The following is a 22,232-nucleotide window of genomic DNA, read 5'->3' as shown; positions in this document are numbered from 1 at the left end:
GGTAAGGTATAGGGTTAGGTTTAGTGATAGCGTTACAGCATGGGTACAGTCTAGGGTACAGGTTAGTGTACAGCGATGGGTTAGGGTTATGCTACGTGTTAGGGTATGGGTTAGTGTTACGCTACAGGTTAGGATTAGGGTACAGTTTCGGGTATGGGTTAGGGTTAGGGTTACGGTATGGTTTAGGTTTAGGGTACAGTTTAGGGCATGGCTATGATTTAGGGTTGGGTTACGTGTTAGGGTACGTGTTAGTGTTAGGGTATGGATTAGGTTTAAGGTACTGTTTAGGGTATGGTTTAGGGTTAGGGTTAGTGTTAGGGTTAGGTTACGATTTAGGGTTAGGGTACAGATTAGATTATGGCTACAGGTTAGTGGTAGGGTACGGGTTAGGGTAACAGTAGTGTCAGGGTATGGGTTAGGATTAGGGTATGGGTTAGGGTACAGTTTAGGTTTAGGGTTAGGGTACCGTTTAGGGTACAGTTTAGGGTATGGCTATGGGTTAGGTTTAGGGTACAGGATAGGGTTAGGGTACAGTTTAGGATTAGGGTGGGGGTAGGCTGGGTGTATGGGTTAGGGTTAGGTTACGGGTTAGGGTTAGGATACGAGTTAGGGTTAGGGTACGCTTTAGGGTTAGTGTATTTATTAATCCTCTCCCACTCTCCAGATATCACTTAACATGTAAAGGAATATTATTTGGGGTCCAGCCATGGAGAGGACTTTAGACACTAGGATAAGACAAAGAACACACACATTATAAGTAAATCACATTAATGTTTAACTGTACATTAAAACACTAGTGCTTAAGAAATCTAATGGAGGCAGAAGCAGTAAAAGGTAGTTTTATGGAATAACATCACAGATTTTCTGTAGAATACACAGATTTTGACTGGTTAGAAAGTCAAAGAGGAATGCTTTTGTTCTGAAGATATAAACCGTCTTCTAAATTGAGCTGTTATTTGAAGTTAGAAATTTTTTGTTGCTGTTGTATTGCTTTGTGTTTTCATGATTATGCTGCTCGCATCTCCCTTGTTAAACCTTTGATTTGCGGAAAGTGCCATTACTGGAAATGAGTGAACAGAATTATTTTCAAGAACAGAAGGATACTGTTCTCACCTAAATGTTAAGAAATATCTCTATACTGGTGTACTAACAGAATTATGATTCAGGGATACAATTCTATGAAATGTAATTAAACACAATATATATATTCTTTTCTTTTAAGTGTCCATTGTTACATTTCAAAAGTACAATTATAATTCAAGTTCTTTGTAACAAGTGAATTTTAAAAGGATTAAAGAAAAGAAAATATTTTACCACATACCATGTTCTCCCACTCCCTGAAACGACCAGCATAATGTGTAGCTTTCTCATTTTATCCAGGAGTTCATTACATCTGGAACATCATGTTTCTCACTGTAGAAAATCAAATTTAGCTCTCTCACTTTTTATAGGCTACATAACAGTCCATAGAACAGAAGTACCAAGTATTTCAGACTTAGCTTTTTGAGGGACACTCAGGTTACTTTCTGTTTTATTTTGTTGTTCTGCTAATTTGTTTTAACCCCAGAAAAATATATTTTAAAATACAAAAAAATTAAGTTAGCGGTAAGGATTAGGGTTTAGGGTATGGGAAGGGTACATGTTAGGGTTAGGGTACAGGTTAGGATTAGGGTACAGGTTAGGGATAGGATCCATGTTAGGGTATGGTTTAGGGTACAGGTTAGGGTATGGCTACGGGTTAGGGTTAGGGTATGGGTTAGTCTATGGGTTAGGGTTATGGTACGGGTTAGGATTAGGGTATGGGTTAGGGTTAGGGTACAGTTTAGGGTATGGCTATGGGTTAAGGTTAGGATACGGGTTAGGGTATGGGTTAGTGTTAGGTTACAGGTTAGGATTAGGTTTCAGGTTAGGGTATGGTTTAGAGTTAGGGTTAGGGTACGGAATAGCATTAGGGTACAGTTTAGGGTATGGCTAAAGGTTAGGGTTATGGTACATGTTAGGGTATGGGTTAGTGTTAGTGTACAGGTTAGGATTAGGGTACAGGTTAGGGTAAGGGCTAGGGTTAGGTTTAGTGTTAGGGCACCGGTAGGGTTTAGGCAACAGATTAGTGTACGGCAACTGGTGAGGGTTAGGGTACGTGTTAGGTTATGGGTTAGTGTTATGGTATGGGTTAGGATTAGGGTATGGTTTAGGGTACAAGTTAAGATTAGGGTTATGCTACTGGTTAGGGTTAGGGTACAGTTTAGGGTATGGCCACGGTTTAGGGTTACAGTACAGGTTATGGTATGAGTTAGTGTTAGGATACGGTTTAAGATTGGGGTACAGGTTATGGTTAGGTTTAGGGTTAGCTTTAGGGTTAGAGTATGGGTTACGGTTAAGGTACAGTTTAGGGTATGGCTACAGGTTAGAGGTAGGGTACAGTTTATGGTACATGTTAGTGTTAGTGTATTGGTTGGGGTATGGTTTAGGGTTAGGGTTAGGGCTAGGGTACAGTTTAGGGTATGGCTACATGTTAGGTGTAGGGTACGGGTTAGGGAATGTTAGTGTTAGGGTACAGGTTAGGATTAGGGTACAGGTCAGAGTACAGTTTAGCATTAAGGTTACAGTTAGGGAACGGGTACGGTTTAGGGTACAGGTTAAGGTACAGCTATGGGTTAGGTTTAGGGTACGGGATAGGGTTAGGGTATGGGTTAGGTTTAGGTTACGGATTAGGCTTAGTGTATCTGTATCGGTTAGGGTTAGTGTATGTGTTACTGTTAGGTTAGGAGTTAGGGTTAGGATTAGGGTACGCTTTATGGTTAGTGTATTTATTAATCCTCTCCCAATCTCCAGATATCACTTAGCATGTAAAGGAATATTATTTGGGGTCCAGCCATGGAGAGGACTTTAGACACTAGGATAAGACAAAGAACACACACATTATAAGTAAATCACACTAGGATTTTGTTTTCAACCTGTAAATTAAAACACTAGTGCTTAGGAATTCTAATGGAGGCAGAAGCATTAAAGAGTAGTTTTATGGGAATAACATCGCATATTTTCTGTATATACAGAGATTTTGACTGGTTAGAAAGTCAAGGAGGAATGCTTTTATTCTGAACGTATAAACCCACTTCTAAATTGAGTTGTTATTGGAAGTTAGAAATTTTTTTGTTGCTGTTGTATTGCTTTGTGTTTTCATCATTATTCAGCTTCGATCTCCCTTGTTGAACCTTGGATTTGGGGAAGAGTGCCATTACTGGAAATGAGTTTACAGAATTATTCTCAAGCACAGAAGAAAATTGTTCTCACCTAAATATTAAGAAACAATCTCTGTACTGGTGTACTAACAGAATTATGATTCAGGGATAATAATTCTATGAAATAAAAAACCCAGATTGGAAATGCAGAAATACTATCGCCTTGTGGCCATTTCCCGCAAGAGCGGATTAAACCCACATCTAATGGTCACTTAACATTCACAAGGACTCAGGGCTGTAAAGGACACCTCTCCTCAAAAAATATCCTGGGGTAAGGAATGGCCAAAAAAATTCAAAACCGGCAAAATGTTCAAGAAGATAACATGAGGAGGTAAGTTTTACTCACTCTCTTTAAACAGAAAACGAAAATGGATAAAAGCTCAATATCAAAAATTATTAGGCTCATGCAAATCTAATCTACAAAAAGCTTTCAACCCACACCAGTCGACTGACCATCAGCAAAAAGTCTACAAACAATAAATGCTGAAGGGATTTTAGAGACCTGTGTACCCTCTAGCTGCTGGTGAGATGTGAAGTGGTAACAGCCAATAATGAGAACAGAAAGGAGCTGCGTTGAAAAGTAAAAATTGAGCTACCATTCGATGCAGCAGACTCACCGCTGGGCCTCTCGCGTGACAACACCAGAATCCCGAAGACACAGGCTGCAAAAGCTGCACTGAAGCCTTATTCACAATAGCCAAGATATGGAAGCAACCTAAATGTCCATCAACAGATGAACAGATGAAGAAAAAGTGGTCCACGTATACAATGGAATATTAGCCATGGAAAACAATGAAACACTGCTCTTTGAGGCACCATAGATGAGCCTAGAGATAATCACAGAACGTGAGGTAAGTTGGAAAGCAAAAGACAGATATCCGATGGTATCACTTATAGGTGTTACGTACGACCTGACAAAAATGGACATATTTCCACAGAGAAAGACACACAAAGACTTAAAAAACAAACCATGCATATCTAAAACCAAAGGTGGTGGAAATGGATAAATTAAGACTCGATTTACCATACCTACACAAATACAGATTAAGTACATATATCTAAAAAGACCAAGCACATGGCAAGGGAGGTCTGTGAAACATTCTGTAATCTTTTACATGGGAAAAGGATCTGTACATGAATAGATATATATGATGTACAAATAAACCAGACTGTGTACACCCAAGACAAACTGTATTCTAATCATTAACCCAATTAAAACAATTAAAACAACGAACAATAATTAATAAGACATAAATTTCACGGGCTTTTCCTGGCACATTCCATTCTAATTTACAACCTAGGAACACGCCTTCCAGAAAGACTCTGCTGCCCCTGTACCCAGATTTGGGAATGGAGAAATGCTGCCCCCTTGTGGCCTTTTCTCACAACACAAGCTTTAAACCCAGTACTAAAGGTCACTAAATATGCACAATCATTGCAGGCATGTAAATGACACCTGACCTGCTCTCAAAATAAATCCTGGGGCAAAAATTGACAACAAAATTCAAAAGAGGGCACCTTCCAAGACAATTTCCGGAGGTATATTGTACTCACACTTTTTCTTTATTTTTTTTCTTAAAGCAAAGAGAAGGGTGTGGAAAGATGCTGAACATTAGGAATTATTAAAGATATGCAAATACAAATTACAAAAACCTATCAGTTCACACCAGTCAGAATGGCCACGAGAAAACATTCTGCAAAAAATAAATGCTGAAGGCGTTGTGGAGAAATGGGTACCCTCGGTTCTAAGGGGGACGTGGTAAGAGCCACTAATGAAAACAAAATGGAGGTGCTTTGAAACGTTAACATTGAGCTACCAGTTAATGAAGCATACCCACTGCTGGGCCTATCACTTGAGAAAATGAGAATCAAAAGTCACAGGCTGGTAATACTGCACTCCAGCAATAATTACCATAGACAACACTTGGAAGCAACGAAAATGTCCATCAACAGAGGAATGCACAAAGAAGAAGTGGTCCATGTACACAATGGAACATTACTCCACTGAAAAACATAAATCAAATTTAAAAACAAACATAAGTAAGAGACGTAAGCTTTTGGGGGTTAATCAGGGCACATTGCACTCTAAATTATATCTGAGGAACACCACAGGCAGGAAGTTCTGTTTCCCTAGGTACCAGAGTGGGGAACGTAGAAATGCTGCCGACCTCTGGCCGATACCTGCAAAAGCAGCCTGAAAATCTGTGCTAATGGTCACTTCATATGCACAAGTACTGCAGGCCTGTAAATGAAACATGCCCTCAAAATGTCTTGACGCAGGTAAAGGCCAAAAAATTTCAAAATGGGGCACATGTTTCAAGAAAACAATTTGAAGAAGTAAGCTGTAATAACAGTTTGAACAATAAAAGGACATGCCTGAAAGCTCAATTTCAAAGGATTATGAGACACATGCAAATCCAACCACAAAGAGGTATCAGCTCACACCACTCAGAATAACCATCAGCAAGAAAACTATAAACTACAAATGCTGAAGTGGTTGTGGAGAAATGCATACCCTCAACTTTAACTGGGATGCACCCTGGAAAGGGCCACTAATGAGAACAGAATGGAGATGTCTTTAAAACGTAAACATTGACCTACCATAGGATCCAGCAGGCCCATCCCTGGACCTATAACCAAGAAGACAGAATTGGAAAGACACACACAGACAAATCTGCACTACACAGGATTACAATAGCCAAGATATGGAAGTAACCAAAAAGTCCAGCAACAGATGGGTGGAAAAAGAAGAACTGCTACAAGTAGAGATGGAATATTAGCTGGGGAAAAAATGAAACAATGCCATTTGCAGCACCATAGATGAGTCTAGAAGCAATCACGCAAGTTGTAGTAAGTGAGAAAGCAAAAGACACATATCCTATGATATGACTTATAGGTGTTACCTAAAAGTGATACCAATGAAGATATTTCCACAGAGAAATCCAATCACAGATTCATTAATCAAACTTATGCTTGACCAAAGGGAAAGGTGTGAGGATTGGATACATTAGGATATTGGGGTGAACAGAGATATACAAACACACGTGAAGTATAAAATCACCAAAGACCTACGGCATACCAAGAGGAGACTGCTCAACATTGTGCCATAACCCACATGGAAAAAGGATCCGAAGAAGAATAGATATACGTATATGTGTAAAAGAACCACATCTTGCACACGTAGAACAAAAAAAAACATTGTAATCAAATTGGTTGTGATAAAAAAATTAAATTTAAAAACGTACAAGAAGTAATGAGACATAATCTTAAGGAGTTTTCCCTGGCATTTTCCGTTCTAATTTACAACCTACAGCACAACTTCCCTTATGGCTCTGTTGCCCTAGTAACCAGATTTGGTAAGGAGAAGTGCTGCCGCCTTCTGGCCGTTTCACACAACAGCGCTAATGCTCACTTAATATTCAAAATAACTGCAGGCCTGTACATGACACCTGCCATCAAAAAAAATCCTGGGGTCGTAAATCGACCAGAAAATTCCAAAGACGTCAACATTTCAAGAGGACAATTTCAAGAGGCATATTTTGCGCACATTTTGTCTTTTCTTTTCTTTTTTTCTTTAAAATAAAAGGGAGGGGGGCTGCTGGGAAGATGGCGGAAGAGTAAGACGCGGAGATCCCCTTCCTCCCCACAGATACACCAGAAATACATCTACACGTGGAACAACTCCTACAGAACACCTACTGAATGCTGGCAGAAGACCTCAGACCTCCCAAAAGGCAAGAAACTCCCCACGTACCTGGGTAGGGCAAAAGAAAAAAAGAAAAAACAGAGACAAAAGAATAGGGACGGCACCTGCACCAGTGGGAGGCAGCTGTGAAGGAGGAAAAGTTTCCACACACTAGGAAGCCCCTTCGCGGGCGGAGACTGCGGGAGGCGGAGGGGGGAGCTTCGGAGCCGCGGAGGAGAGCACAGCAACAGGGGTGCGGAGGGCAAAGCGAGGAGATTCCCACACAGAGGATCGGTGCCGAACAGCACTCACCAGCCCGAGAGGCTCGTCTGCTCACCCGCCGGGGCGGGCGGGGCTGCGTGCTGAGGCTCGGGCTTCGGTCGGAGCGCAGGGAGAGGACTGGGGTTGGCGGCTTGAACATAACCTGAAGGGGTTAGTGCACCACGGCTAGCCAGGAGGGAGTCCGGGGAAAAGTCTGGACCTGCCAAAGAGGCAAGAGACTTTTTCTTCTCCCTTTGTTTCCTGGTGCGCGAGGAGAGGCGTTCAAGAGCGCTGCTTAAAGGAACTCCAGAGACGGGCGCGAGCCGCGGTTAAAAGCGCGAACCCCAGAGACGGACGCGAGCCGCGGCTAAAAGCGCGGACCACAGAGACGGGCGGGAGACGCTAAGGCTGCTGCTGCCGCCACCAAGGGGCCTGTGTGCGAGCACAGGTCACTCTCCACACCCCTCTTCCGGGGAGCCTGTGCAGCCCGCCACTGCCAGGTTCCCGGGATCCAAGGACAACTTCCCCGGGAGAACGCACGGCGCACCTCAGGCTCGTGCAACGTCACGCCGGCCTCTGCCGCCGCAGGCCCGCCCCGCACGCCGTGCCCCTCCCTCCCCCCCGCCCCCCGGCCTGAGCCGGCGACCTACACGCAGAGGCGGGGCCAAATCCAAAGCTGAGCCCCGGGAGCTGTGAGAACAAAGAAGAGAAAGGGAAATCTCTCCCAGCTGCCGCAGAAGCAGCGGATTAAAGCTCCACAATCAACTTGATATACCCTGCATCTGTGGAATACATGAATAGACAACGAATCATCCCCAATTGAGGAGGTGGACTTTTAGAGCAAAATCTATGATTTTTTTCCCTTTTCCTCTTCTTGTGAATGTGTGTGTGTATGCTTCTGTGTGAGATCTTGTCTGTATAGCTTTGCTTCCACCATTTGTCCTAGGGTTCTATCCGTCCATTGTTGTTTTTTTTTAAATTTTTTTCTTAATAATTAATTCTAATAACTTTATTAAACTTTACCTTCTTTCTTTCTTTCTTTCTTTCTTTCTTTCCTTCCTTCCTTCCTTCTTTCATTCCTTCCTTCCTTCCCTCCTTTAGACAACGAATCATCCCAAATTGAGGAGGTGGACTTTGAGAGCAAGATTTATGATTTTTCCCCCTTACCTCTTTTTGTGAATGTGTATGCTTCTGTGTAAGATTTTGTCTGTATAGCTTTGCTTCCACCATTTGTCCTAAGGTTCTATCCGTCCCTTTTTTTTTCTAAATAATTATTTTTTAATTCAATAACTTTATTATACTTTATTTTATTTTACTGTATCTTCTTTCTTTCTGTCTTTTTTCCTTCCTTCCCTCCTTCCTTCCTTCCTTCCTCCCTCCCTCCCTCCTTTCTTTCCTTCTTGCCTTCTTTCCTTCTTTTCTTCTTTCTTTCTTCCTTCCTTCCTTCCTTCCTTCTTTCCTTCCTTCCTTCCCTCCTTTCTTTCTTTCTTTCTTTCTTTCTTCCTACTTCTACTAATTCTCTCTACTTTTTCTCCCTTTTATTCTGAGCCATGTGGATGAAAGGCTCCTGGTGCTCCAGCCAGGAGTCAGGGCTCTGCCTCTGAGGTGGGAGAGCCAATTTCAGGACACTGGTCAACAAGAGACCTCCCAGCTCCACATAATATCAAATGGCGAAAATCTCCCAGAGACCTCCATCTTAACATCAGCACCCAGCACCACTCAACGACCAGCAAGCTACAGTGCTGGACAACCTATGCCAAACAACTAGCAAAACAGGAACACAAACCCACCCATTAGCAGACAGGCTGCCTAAAATAATAATAAGTCCACAGACACCCCAAAACACACCACCAGACGTGGACCTGCCCACTAGAGAAACAAGATCCAGCCTCATCCACCACAACACAGGCACTAGTCCCCTCCACCAGGAAGCTTACACAACCCACTGAACCAACCTTAGCCACTGGAGACAGACATCAAAAACAACAGGAACTACGAACCTGCAGCCTGCAAAAAGGAGACCCCAAACACAGTAAGATAAGCAAAATGAGAAGACAGAAAAACACACAGCAGATGAAGGAGCAAGATAAAAATGCACCAGACCTAACAAATGAAGAGGAAATAGGCAGTCTACCTGAAAAAGAATTCAGAATAATGATAGTAAAGATGATCCAAAATCTTGGAAATAGAATGGACAAAATGCAAGAAACATTTAACAAGGACCTAGAAGAAATAAAGATGAAACAAGCAATGATGAATAACACAATAAATGAAATTTAAAATACTCTAGATGGGATCTATAGCAGAATAACTGAGGCAGAAGAACGGATAAGTGACCTGGAAGATAAAATAGTGGAAATAACTAATGCACAGCAGAATAAAGAAAAAAGAATGAAAAGAACTGAGGACAGTCTCAGAGACCTCTGGGACAACATTAAACGCACCAACATTCGAATTATAGGGGTTCCAGAAGAAGAAGAGAAAAAGAAAGGGACTGAGAAAATATTTGAAGAGATTATAGTTGAAAACTTCCCTAATATGGGAAAGGAAATAGTTAATCAAGTCCAGGAAGCACAGAGAGTCCCATACAGGATAAATCCAAGGAGAAATACGCCAAGACACATATTAATCAAACTGTCAAAAATTAAATACAAAGAAAACATATTAAAAGCAGCAAGGGAAAAACAACAAATAACACACAAGGGAATCCCCATAAGGATAACTGCTGACCTCTCAGCAGAAACTCTGCAAGCCAGAAGGGTGTGGCAGGACATACTGAAAGTGATGAAGGAGAAAAACCTGCAACCAAGATTACTCTACCCAGCAAGGATCTCATTCAGATTTGATGGAGAAATTAAAACCTTTATAGACAAGCAAAAGCTGAGAGAGTTCAGCACCACCAAACCAGCTTTACAACAAATGCTAAAGGAACTTCTCTAGACAAGAAACACAAGAGAAGGAAAAGACCTACAATAACGAACCCAAAACAATTAAGAAAATGGGAATAGGAACATACATATCGATAATTACCTTAAATGTAAATGGACTAAATGCTCCCACCAAAAGACACAGATTGGCTGAATGGATACAAAAACAAGACCCATATATATGCTGTCTACAAGAGACCCACTTTAGACCTAGAGACACATACAGACTGAAAGTAAGGGGATGGAAAAAGGTATTCCATGCAAATGGAAACCAAAAGAAAGCTGGAGTAGCAATTCTCATATCAGACAAAATAGACTTTAAATAAAGACTATTAGAAGAGAGAAAGGACACTACATAATGATCAAGGGATTGATCCAAGAAGAAGGTATAACAATTGTAAATATTTATGCACCCAACATAGGAGCACCTCAATACATAAGGCAAATACTAACAGACATAAAGGGAAATCGACAGTAACACATTCATAGTAGGGGACTTTAACACCCCACTTTCACCAATGGACAGATCATCCAAAATGAAAATAAATAAGGAAACACAAGCTTTAAATGATACATTAAACAAGATGGACTTAATTGATATTTATAGGACACTCCATCCAAAAACAACAGAATACACATTTTTCTCAAGTGCTCTTGGAACATTCTCCAGGATAGCTCATATCTTGGGTCACAAATCAAGCCTTGGTAAATTTAAGAAAATTGAAATTTTATCAAGTATCTTTTCCGACAAAAACGCCATGAGACTAGATATCAATTACAGGAAAAGATCTGTAAAAAATACAAACACATGAAGGCTAAACAATACACTACTTAATGACGAAGTGATCACTGAAGAAATCAAAGAGGAAATTTAAAAATACCTAGAAACAAATGACAATGGAGACACAATGACCCAAAACCTATGGGATGCAGCAAAAGCAGCTCTAAGAGGGAAGTTTATAGCAATAAAAGCCCACCTTAAGAAGCAGGAAACATCTCGAATAAACAACCTAACCTTGCACCTCAAGCAATTAGAGAAAGAAAAACAAAAAAAAACCCAAAGTTAGCAGAAGGAAAGAAATCATAAAAATCAGATCAGAAATAAATGAAAAAGGAATGAAGGAAACGATAACAAAGATCAATAAAACTAAAAGCTGGTTCTTTGAGAAGATAAACAAAATAGATAAACCATTAGCCAGACTCATCAAGAAAAAAAGGGAGAAGACTCAAATCAATAGAATTAGAAATGAAAAAGGAGAAGTAACAACTGACACTGCAGAAATAAAAAAGATCATGAGAGATTACTACAAGCAACTATATGCCAATAAAATGGACAATCTGGAAGAAATGGACAAATTCTTAGAAATGCACAACCTGCCAAGACTGAATCAGGAAGAAATAGAAAATATGAACAGACCAATCACAAGCACTGAAATTGAAACTGTGATTAAAAATCTTCCAACAAACAAAAGCCCAGGACCAGATGGCTTCACAGGCGAATTCTATCAAACATTTAGAGAAGAGCTATCACCTATCCTTCTCAAACTCTTCCAAAATATAGCAGAGGGAGGAACACTCCCCAACTCATTCTACAAGGCCACCATCACCCTGATACCAAAACCAGACAAGGATGTCACAAAGAAAGAAAACTACAGGCCAATATCACTGATGAACATAGATGCAAAAACCCTCAACAAAATACTAGCAAACAGAATCCAACAGCACATTAAAAGGATCATACACCATGATCAAGTGGGGTTTATTCCAGGAATGCAAGGATTTTTCAATATATGCAAATCTATCAATGTGATAAACCATATTAACAAATTGAAGGAGAAAAACCATATGATCATCTCAATAGATGCAGAGAAAGCTTTTGACAAAATTCAACACCCATTTATGATAAAAACCCTGAAGAAAGTAGGCATAGAGGGAACTTTCCTCAACATAATAAAGGCCATATATGACAAGCCCACAGCCAACATCATCCTCAATGGTGAAAAATTGAAAGCATTTCCACTAAGATCAGGAACAAGAAAAAGTTGCCCACTCTCACCACTCTTTTTCAACATAGTCTTGGAAGTTTTAGCCACAGCAATCAGAGAAGAAAAGGAAATAAAAGGAATCCAAATCGGAAAGGAAGAAGTAAAGCGGTCACTGTTTGCAGATGACATGATACTATACATAGAGAATCCTAAAGATGCTACCAGAAAACTACTAGAGCTAATCAATGAATTTGGTAAAGTAGCAGGATACAAAATTAATGCACAGAAATCTCTGGCATTCCTATACACTAAGGATGAAAAATCTGAAAGTGAAATCAAGAAAACACTCCCATTTACCATTGCAACAAAAAGAATAAAATACCTAGGAATAAACCTACCTAAGGAGACAAAAGACCTGTATGCAGAAAATTATAAGACACTGATGAAAGAAATTAAAGATGATACAAATAGATGGAGAGATATACCATGTTCTTGGATTGGAAGAATCAACATTGTGAAAATGACTCTACTACCCAAAGCAATCTACAGATTCAATGCAATCCCTATGAAACTACCACTGGCATTTTTCACAGAACTAGAACAAAAAATTTCACAATTTGTATGGAAACACAAAAGACCCCGAATAGCCAAAGCAATCTTGAGAATGAAAAATGGAGCTGGAGGAATCAGGCTTCCTGACTTCAGACTATACTACAAAGCTACAGTAATCAAGACAGTATGGTACTGGCACAAAAACAGAAATGTAGATCAATGGAACAGGATAGAAAGCCCAGAGATAAACCCACGCACATATGGTCACCTTATCTTTGACAAAGGAGGCAGAAATGTACAGTGGAGAAAGGACAGCCTATTCAATAAGTGGTTCTGGGAAAACTGGACAGCTACATGTAAAAGTATGAGATTAGATCACTCCCTAACACCATACACAAAAATAAGCTCAAAATGGATTAAAGACCTAAATTTAAGGCCAGAAACTATCAAACTCTTAGAGGAAAACATAGGCAGAACACTCTATGACATAAATCACAGCAAGGTCCTTTTTGACCCACCTCCTAGAGAAATGGAAATAAAAACAAAAGTAAACAAATGGGACCTAATGAAACTTAAAAGCTTTTGCGCAGCAAAGGAAACCATAAAGAAGACCAAAAGACAACCCTCAGAATGGGAGAAAATATTTGCAAATGAAGCAACTGACAAAGGATTAATCTCCAAAATATACAAGCAGCTCATGCAGCTTAATAACAAAAAAACAGACAACCCAATCCAAAAATAGGCAGAAGACCTAAATAGACATTTCTCCAAAGAAGATATACAGAGTGCCAACAAACACATGAAAGAATGCTCAACATCACTAATCATTAGAGAAATGCAAATCAAAACTACAATGAGATATCATCTCACACCAGTCAGAATGGCCATCATCAAAAAATCTAGAAACAATAAATGCTGGAGAGGGTGTGGAGAAAAGGGAACCCTCTTACACTGTTGGTGGGAATGTAAATTGATACAGCCACTGTGGAGAACAGTATGGAGGTTCCTTAAAAAGCTACAAATAGAACTACCATATGACCCAGCAATCCCACTACTGGGCATATACCCTGAGAAAACCATAATTCAAAAAGAGTCATGTACCAAAATGTTCATTGCAGCTCTATTTACAATAGCCCAGAGATGGAAACAACCTAAGTGTCCATCATCAGATGAATGGATAAAGAAGATGTGGCACATATATACAATGGAATATTACTCAGCCATAAAAAGAGACGAAATTGAGCTATTTGTAATGAGGTGGATAGACCTAGAGTCTGTCATACAGAGTGAAGTAAGTCAGAAAGAGAGAGACAAATACCGTATGCTAACACATATATATGGAATTTAAGAAAAAAAAATGTCATGGAAAACCTAGGGGTGAAACAGGAATAAAGACACAGACTTACTAGAGAATGGGCTTGAGGCTATGGGGAGGGGGAAGGGTAAACGGTGACAAAGCGATAAAGAGGCATGGACATATATACACTACCAAACGTAAGGTAGATAGCTAGTGGGAAGCAGCCGCATAGCACAGGGAGATCAGCTCGGTGCTTTGTGACCGCCTGGAGGGGTGGGATAGGGAGGGTGGGAGGGAGGGAGACGCAAGCAGGAAGAGATATGGGAATATATGTATATATATAACTGATTCATTTTGTTGTGAAGCTGAAACTAACATACCATTGTAAAGCAATTATACTCCAATAAAAAAAAAACCTTTAAAAATATCTGTGTCTTTCAATCTAATACATATAGGAATTTAGAATACGGTAAATGTGACATTTCAAAAGATCAGGTAAAGAGTGTGCTAGTCAATGAACAACACTGCGGCAATTGCCTATAGTTGGGGGAAAAATAAAGCTAACTATTTAAACTTATGGATAAAAATAAAATGCTATATACGGCTAAATGTAAAAAAACAAATAAAAAACTATAAACTTGAAAGGACTTTCAAAAGAAAAGGAAAAAAAGCACAAAACCATAAACCCATGAAGAAAAAAAAGGTAAACAAAACTTTAAACTTCTTTATGACAAAAGAAACCATAAACAATATTGAAAAATACATTTGAAAACCAATGTGAGGCTGGGAGAAAATATTACAACTATATAACAGTTTAACATCTGGTATATATGAATAGGTACTAGAAATCAATGAGAAAAAAAAGAAAGAAAGAAAATCAGGTAAGAGGGGTATTTCTGACCAGAAGATTCTCTAGAATTGATTCATAAACTAACCTACTAGAATGACAGGTGTAGCTTGCCATCCAACTTTATTTAAAACGACACAGAAAAAAAACTGAAATAGACTAGTTAATATAACAGATGCAAGGAAATCTGGAATGGCTTCTCTCTATATATAAGATAGCAGTACATTTTATTTGGTGCAATTACAGAGGAATGACCTTCAGTTTCTTCACAAGCTAGCTCTTATTTTTGTAATCTCATCTCAAAGCTCACTCTGGCCTTATATATTCTTTGAAGTCAGAGTATTTAGAAAATAAGGAAGTTGAAATCCTACATCCAAGATTGAAAGGACTCTGCCCTACCTTTACTCAGAGACCAATTATACATTAACTAAACTACTATTATACTGTTTTTTAGTGGCATATAACACATTTTTGGGTAAGGCACCACAGTATCTTTATAATAATGAAGATAGTGATATGGATCAAAGGCCACTCAATTAATTGTGGTTGAAACTCTTAACGAGAAGAACAGAGTTCAAAATATTTATTTAGATAGGAAGTGGCTAGTTTGATAAGAACTCCTTGAACAATACACTCCCTCCCACCTCACCTTGATTTGATGGCTCAACAGGAGCTGACAGATAAGGGGTAGAAGGCATGGACAGCCTAGGACCCCCTAGATGTCAGCTTTGGACCGTGTTTCTTAATTCTGGGTTGCACAGCATAATCACTTGAGAATGTATTTTAAATTACTGATTCATAGCCCTAACTTCTCTTCCTTCCTTCCACCCCAAGAAATTTCTATTTGATTAGTCTGAGGTGGGACCTGGGTGATGGTACTTTTTACAAAGCTCTAAGCTGACTCTGATGGGTAGCTAGAGTTGAGATCTGTTGATCTAGAAATAGGGTTAATATTTCAAACCAGTTGAGAAGCCAAATGGACTCTGACACACACTTGATTGTGCATATCACTCAGCATATGTATTTCTCAGCAATAAAAATAAAGCTTGATACAAGGCTGTTTCGCTGGCCAAAAACAAGAAAATTTTTTTATCTTTACTGAGCATGGTTTAAGATTAATTATATACTTCTTGATGACTGTGGAATGGAAGAATTGTGCAGTTCTTTCCCTAACCTCATTCCCTCTACCTGTCTTCTCATTCCACCCAATGTGGACAAGAGATGCTATGAAATAGCCCAATTCAAGAACATGCAGATGGCTAACAGACACCTGAAAAGATGTCCAACATTGCTTATCATTAGAGAAATGCAAATCAAAACAACTGAGAGATATCACCTCACACCTACTAGAATGGATATCATCAAAAAGTCAAATATTGGCAAGGATGTGAAAAAAAGGGAACCCTTGTGCACTGTTGGTGGGAATGTAAATTGGTGCAGCCACTATGAAAAACCGTATGGAGGTTCTTCAAAAAACTAAAAATAGGGGAATTCCCTGGTGGTCCACTGGTTAGGACATGGCGCTTTCACTGACATGGGCCTGGAGTTCGGGAAACTAAGATCCTGCAAGCCGAGGGGTGTGACCAAAAAAACAAAACCAAAAACAAACAAACAAACCAAAAACAACTAAAAATAGAACTACCATATGACCCAGAAATTCCACTCCTGGGTATATATCTGAAGAAAACAAAGACACTGATTTGAAAAGAAATATGCACCCAAATGTTCATAGCAGCATTATTTACAATAGCCAAGATATAAAAGCAACTTAAATGTCCATCAACAGATGAATGAAAAAGAATATTTGGTATATATATATGTGTGTGTGTGTGTGTGTGTGTGTGTGTGTGTGTGTGTGTAATGAAGTATTACTCAACCATAAAAAATAATGAAATTCTGACGTTTGCAACAACATGGATGGACCTAGAGAGAATTATGCTTAGTGAAATAAGTCAGACAGATAAAGAAAAATACTCTGTTATCACTTATATGTGGAATCTAAAAATAAAGCAAATGACTGTGTGTAACAAAACAGAAACAGACTCACAGGTATAGAAAACAAACTAGTGGTTACCAATGGGGAGAGGGAAGGGGACAGACAAGATAGGGGTTTGGAATTAAGAGGCACAAAATACAGTGTAAAAACTAGATAAGAAACAAGGACATATTACACAGCACAGGGAATATAGCCATTGTTTTGATCTAACTTTTTTTTAACATCTTTATTGGAGTATAATTGCTTTACAATGGTGTGTTAGTTTCTGCTGTATAACAAAGTGAAGCAGCTATACATACACATACATCCCCATATCTCCTCCCTCTTGTGTCTCCCTCCCACCCTCCCTATCCCACCCCTCCAGGTGGACACAAAGCACTGAGTTGATCTACCTGTGTTATGCGGCTGCTTCCCACTAGCTATCTATTTTACATTTGGTAGTGTATATACGTCCATGCCACTCTCTCACTTCATCCCAGCTTACCCTTCCCACTTCCCGGGTCCTCAAGTCTATTCTCTACATCTGCGTCTTTATTCCTGTCCTGCCCCTAGGTTCTTCATAACCATATTTGTTTTTTTAGATTCCATATAACCATATGTGTTAGCATACGGTTTTTGTTTTTCTCTTTCTGAATTACTTCACTCTGTATGACAGTCTCTAGGTCCATCCACTTCACTACAAATAACTCAATTCCTTTTCTTTTTATGGCTGAGTAATATTCCATTGTATATATGTGCCACACCTTCTTTATCCATTCATCTGTCAATGGACACTTAGCTTGCTTCCATGTCCTGGCTATTGTAAATAGAGCTGCAATGAACATTATGGTACATGACTCTTTTTGAATTATGGTTTTCTCAAGGTATATGCCCTGTAATGGGATTGCTGGGTCATATGGTAGTTCTATTTTTAGTTTTTTGAGGAACCTCCATACTGTTCTCCATAGTGGCTGTAACAATTTACATTCCCACCAACACTGCAAGAGGGTGCCCTTTTCTCCACACCCTCTCCAGTATTTATTGTTTGTAGATGTTTTGATGATGGCCATTCTGACCAGTGTGAGGTGATACCTCACTGTAGTTTTGATTTGCATTTCTCTAATGATTAGTGATGTTGAGCAGCTTTTCATATGCTTCTTGGCCATCTGTATGTCTTCTTTGTAGAAATGTCTATTTAGGTCTTCCACCCATTTTTGGATTCGGTTGTTTGTGTTTTTGATATTGAGCTGCATGAGCTGCTTGTATATTTTGGAGATTACTCCTTTGTCAGTTGCTTCATTTGCAAATATTTTCTCCCACTCTGAGGGTTGTCTTTTCATCTTGTTTATGGTTTCCTTTGCTGTGCAAAAGCTTTGAAGTTTCATTAGGTCTCATTTGTTTATTTTTGTTTTTATTTCCATTTCTCTAGGAGGTGGGTCAAAAAGAATCTTGCTGTGATTTATGTCATGGAGTTTTCTGCCTATGTTTTCCTCTAAGAATTTTATAGTGTCTGGCCTTACATTTAGGTCTTTAATTCATTTTGAGTTTATTTTTGTGTATGGTGTTAGGGAGTGTTCTAATTTCATTCTTTTACATGTAGCTGTCCAGTTTTCCCAGCACCACTTATTGAAGAGGCTGTCTTTTCTCCGTGGTATATTCTTGCCTCCTTTATCAAAGATAAGTTGACCATAGGTGCATGAGTTTATCTCTGGGCTTTCTATCCTGTTCCATTGATCTATATTTCTGTTTTTGTGCCAGTACCAAACTGTCTTGATTACTGTAGCTTTGTAGTATAGTCTGAAGTCAGGGAGTCTGATTCTTCCGACTCCTTTTTTCTTTCTCAAGATTGCTTTTGCTATTCAGGGTCTTTCATGTTTCCATACAAATTGTGAAATTTTTTGTTCTATTTCTGTGAAAAATGCCATTGGCAGTTTGATAGGGATTGCACTGAATCTGTACATTGCTTTGGCTAGTATAGTCATTTTCACAATATTGATTCTTCCAATCCAAGAACGTAGTATATCTCTCCGTCTATTTGTATCATCTTATTTTCTTTCATCAGTGTCTTATAGTTTTCTGCATACAGGTCTTTTGTCTCCTTAGGTAGGTTTATTCCTAGGTATTTTATTCATTTTGTTGAAATGGTGAATGGGAGTGTTTCTGGAATTTCTCTTTTAGATTTTTCATCATTAGTGTATAGGAATGCAAGAGGTTTATGTGCATTAATTTTGTATCCTGCTACTTTACCAAATTCATTGATTAGCTCTAGTAGTTTTCTGGTAGCATCTTTAGGATTCTCTATGTATAGTATCATGTCATTTGCAAACAGTGACAGTTCTGCCTCTTCTTTTCCAATTTGGATTCCTTTTATTTCTTTTTCTTCTCTGATTGCTATGATAGCCATTGTTTTGTAATAATTTTAAATGGAGTATAATCTATACAAATATTGAATCACTATATTGTACACCTGAAACTAATATAATATTGTAAATTAACTGCACTTCAATTTAAAAAAAAAGGAGAACAACAGTGGAAACAATAGGGACTGCCTCTCTTAGGATTACCTCTGATCTTTCTATAAAGTTGGGAAAATAAGAACACACAACCTCCTTTCATAAAGCTAGAAAGGTAAGAATTTTTGAAGAGGGTAATTCTCCAGTAAGTCACTTCAAGCTAAGAAAGATTGAGGCAGGTAGCATAGATAAGTTATGCTTTAGTTTTTGGGTGAACATTCTTGGAATTTAGCACTGATGACAATCTTTCTGGTCAAATTTTTCCTCCCCATCAACAGATTACGTAAGACCTTTAGGGAAAAGAGGAGAAATTCCCTTTCTTTTTCCAGTGTTGTCAAAAGACTTAAAACACTTTCCATTCTTTGGATTATTCATTTACATGTAAAATTTGTGAAATAGCACACAGGATTGTCCTGTCCAAAATTACCCTAAGTGTTTGTAAAAAGTACCATCATAGACTAATCAGACAGAAATTTCTTGGGAGAGGGGAGGGGGAAGGGAGGAAAAGAACAGGGCTATGAATCAGTAATTTAAAAATAATCTTATTGGGAGATTGGGATTGACATATGCACACTCCTATATATAACATAACTAATAAGGACCTAATGTATAGCACAGGGAACTCTACTCAATACTCTGTAATGACCTATATGGGAAAAGAATCTAAAAGAGAGTGGATATATGTATATGTATAACTGATTCACTTCGCTGTATAGCAGAAACTAAAAAACACTGTAAATCAACTATACTCCAATAAAACTTAAAAAAAAATTAGTCTCAAGTGATTATACTGTGCACCCAGGATTAAGAAGCACAGGCCTAGGCTGCCATCTCCATGCCTCTTACCCCTTGTCTATCAGCTCCTGCTGAGCCCTCAAGACAGGGTGAGGTGATAGAAAATGCATTGTTCAAGGACCCTCTTATCCAACCAGCCAACAATTTATATCCAACAGAATTTATATAAAGAAAAGAACATTTCTAAAGAAAAATCTCCTCTCCCCCAGAAATCCATTATATGACCTTGATATGTTTTATTTTGTAAATATGAAGTAACATTCATGGATTCCAGGAAGAGAGCAGGAAAAAGCAAGAGAAATACAGTGAGAGAGAAGAGAGGTTTTAACTTCTAATTAGACACAGTCCACTCAACATGACACCGAGAAAGTGTAAAAAAGATCATTAAATATGATCACAGGGGCTTCCCTGGTGGCGCAGTGGTTGAGAGTCCGCCTGCCGAGTTCGTGCCCCGGTCCGGGAAGATCCCACATGCCGCGGAGCGGCTGGCCCGTGAGCCATGGCCGCTGAGCCTGCGCGTCCGGAGCCTGTGCTCCGCGACGGGAGAGGCCACAACAGTGAGAGGTCCGCGTACCGCAAAAAAAAAAAAAGATCACAACTACTCATTTTTAACTTCCTTTAAAACAGAGGGAAGCAAGCATGGATCACAGGAAAACAGAAAAGAGAGAAACAGAATAGCAACAGTAGATGAATCATTTTTTATTCATCCTTCATTAATTAGAAAGTCTTTACTGAAAACGATTATTTTCAAATTACTGTATTAAAAAAATGCACTGTAAAATTCACTAAAGTTGCGCGCGAGCTCGGCGTCCCAGCGGCGGGGTCGGCCGAACGCGGAAGGGGTGGAGGGAGCCCGCGGCGACGGCGGCGGCGGCTACAGCCGGGAAACGGCGGAGACCGTGGCGGGCACCCGGCGGCTGATCACCAAGCCGCAGAACCTGAACGACGCCTGCGGGCCTCCCAGCAGCTTCCTCGAGATCGATGTGAGCAACCCTTAGACAGTGCGGGTAGGCCAGGGTCGGTTCACCACCTACGAAAGCAGGGTCAAGACAAATCTGCCTATTTTCAAGCTGAAGGAATCTGCCGTTAGAAGAAGATACAGTGACTTTGAGTAGCTGCGAAGTGAATTAGAAAGAGAGATCAAGGTTGTAGTTCCCCCAGTCCCTGGGAAAGCATTTTTGCGTCAACTTTCTTTTAGAAGAGATGATGGAGTATTTGTTGACAATTTTATTGAAGAAAGGAAGCAAGGACTGGAGCAGTTTATGAACAAGGTCGCTGGTCATCCTTTGGCACAGAATGAACGTTGTCTTCATATGTTTTTACAGGATGAAATTATAGATACAAGTAATGCTCCATCAAAAATAAGACATGCCTGAAATTTGGCAAGAAGGGGCAAAAAAACTTTCCATGACTATTAATGATTCATACGCACCAGTGAAGAAGTTTTAACTTTAGTATGCTGCACAAAAACTGGTGTAATATGCCTTCAGTATACTAACGTAATGCTCAGTTCTGTTTTGTTTTGGCAGTTGACAAGAAGTTAATTTGCTTTAGTGAACAAAATCCCTCATTCCAGCCTTTCCATATAAATAGCCCTTTCTTGCTGTTTTAATGTGGTACACACTGTAGTTTCACAAACCTGTTACTCCAGTATAACCTGCAGTGTCCTAACTAAAATTACTCATTTGGTCTTCACCTGCAGTTTTTGTGTCATGTTTGCTTCTCGGATCTGAGTAATAGAATTTTTCTCTTATCCCCTTTTTAATAGGTGGTGTCACGACCTAATTTATGTGTGGAAGCTACTACACATTGGTTTCCAGTACCCTACACGTAAGATACACACTTGTGTACAGAAGGTATCTCCCTTCAGGCTTGTAATCCCCTTCACATGGAAGATCAATGAGGAAAATCTTTATATTCTGTATAAAAACAAAATCAAATTTGTATACTAAAATCATTTGTCTAAAAATTTAGGTTGTTTTCAAATAAAAATAAAAATGCATTTCTGATACACAAAAATAAAATTCACTGAAGTTAAAATATAGGCATATCTGGTTTTATTGTGCTTTGCTTTATTGTGTTTCTCAGACAATGCTTTTTTCTACAAATTAAAGGTTTGTGGCAATCCTGCATACAGTAAGTCTATCAGTGCCATT

The 22,232-nt window shown here is 39.3% G+C and overlaps 1 pseudogene; it reads left to right on the top strand.

The window, feature by feature from the left end:
• The window catches only part of LOC141279673 (sorting nexin-3 pseudogene), a 102,173-nt pseudogene extending 80,347 nt beyond the window's left edge, over positions 1-21,826 (top strand).
• Positions 21,827-22,232: the final 406 nt, after the last annotated feature.

This window comes from Tursiops truncatus, chromosome 10 (genome assembly GCF_011762595.2).
Source record: "Tursiops truncatus isolate mTurTru1 chromosome 10, mTurTru1.mat.Y, whole genome shotgun sequence".
Lineage (NCBI taxonomy): Eukaryota > Metazoa > Chordata > Mammalia > Artiodactyla > Delphinidae > Tursiops > Tursiops truncatus.
The sequence above is the reverse complement of the archived record's forward strand: the minus strand, read 5'-3'. Positions and strand labels throughout refer to the sequence as shown.